The following is a 1990-nucleotide window of genomic DNA, read 5'->3' as shown; positions in this document are numbered from 1 at the left end:
AGGCCTTAATAAACTAAGATAAGAAAAAAAAAAAAACAAACGGAACTCAAATTCAACAGAAACAAGAAAATAATAAAGATCAAGCAGACATAAATGTAATAGAAAACAGGAAAATAATAAAAATACTAACAAAGCTAACATATATTTCTCAGCAAAGATAATCAAAATTAACAAAATTTAGCTACACTATGTTCAGAAAAAAGAGAGAAGGCCCAAAAAAACAACCTAAAATGTGAAAATGGGTATTACATCTCACACCACTGAAATAAAAAGGATTATATATAACTATGTGCAAAAAATTAAGACAACCTAGGAAAAATTTTTAGAGACATACTAGAATTAACCCAGAAAGACCTAAAATTCTGAACAACTAATTACCAGTAAAAAGAATGAATCAACAATCAAACGTTTCTCAATAAATAGAAGCATAGAACCAGGTGGCTTCACTGGTAAATTTTACCAAATATTTAAAGCAACAACATTAATCCTTCTGAAACTCTTTCAAAAAATAAAAGAGGAAGGAACACTCCCAAACACACTTCATGGGGCTAGCCTTATCCTGATATCAAAACCAGAAAAATACACTACAAGAAAATAAAAGTACAGGGCAATAACCCTGATGAATATGATGCAAATTTCTCATTTAAGTTCTATCAAACCAAATTCAGTAGCTCATTAAAAGGATCATTCACAATGACGAAGTGAGATATGTTTGTGAGATGCAAAAAAGCTTCAACATATGAAAATCAGCAAATGTGATATATCCCATCAATGTAACAACTGCTACATCAACTACTGTGACACATCTACTACTGTGGGCAAGAACTCCTTAGAAGAAATTGAGTAACCCTAATAGTCAACAAAAGTACCTGGGTGCAATCTCAAACATGACAGAATGGTCTCTGTTCATCTCCAATCAAATCATTCAATATCACAGTAATCCAAGTCTATGCCCCAACCAGTAATGCTGAAGAAGCTGAAGTTGAATGGTTCTATGAAGACCTACAAGACCTTGTAGAACTAACACACAAAAAAGATGTCCTGTTCATCATAGGGGACTGGAATGCAAAAGTAGGAAGTCAAGAGATACCCAGAATAACAGGCAAATTCGGCCATGGAGTACAAAATGAAGCAGGGCAAAGGCTAACAGAGTTTTAACAAGAGAACACACTGGTCATAGCAAGCATCCTCTTTCAACAACACAAGAGAAGACTCTACACATGGACATCACCAGATGGTCAGTAACAAAATCAGCTTGATTTTATTCTTTGCAACCAAAGATGGAGAAGCTCTAAATAGACAGCAAAAACAAGATGGGGAGCTGTTGTGGCTGAAATAACGAACTGCTTATTGCCAAATTCAGACTTAAATTGAAGAAAGTAGGGAAAACCACTAGACCATTCTGGTATGACCTAAATCAAAGCCGTTATGATTACACAGTGAAAGCGAAATAAATTCAAGGGATTAGATTTGATAGACAGAGTGCCTGAAGAACTATGGCTGGAGGTTCAAGACATTATAGAGGAGGTAGTGATCAAGATCATCACCAAGAAAAATAAATGCAAAAAAGGCAAAATGGTTGTCTGAGAAGGCCTTACAAATAGCTAAGAAAAGAAGAGAAATAAAAGGCAAAGGAGAAAAGGAAAGATATACCCATTTGAATGCAGAGTTCCAAAGAAGAGCAATGCAAGATAAGAAAGCCTTCCTCAGTGATCAGTGCAAAGAAATAGAGGAAAACAATAGAATGGGAAAGACTAGAGATCACTTCAAGAAAATTAGAGATACCAAGAGAACATTTCATGCATAGATGGACACAATAAAGGGCAGAAATATTATGGACCTAACAGAAGCAGAAGATATTAAGAAGAGGTGGCAAGAATATACAGAAGAACTGTACAAAAAAGATCTTAATGACCCAGATAACTACGATGGTGTGATCACTCACCTAGAGCCAGACATCCTGGAATGTGACGTCAAGTGGACCTTAGGA

The sequence above is a fragment of the Cervus canadensis genome, chromosome X (genome assembly GCF_019320065.1).
Source record: "Cervus canadensis isolate Bull #8, Minnesota chromosome X, ASM1932006v1, whole genome shotgun sequence".
NCBI lineage: Eukaryota > Metazoa > Chordata > Mammalia > Artiodactyla > Cervidae > Cervus > Cervus canadensis.
Note: the sequence above shows the minus strand (reverse complement) of the source record.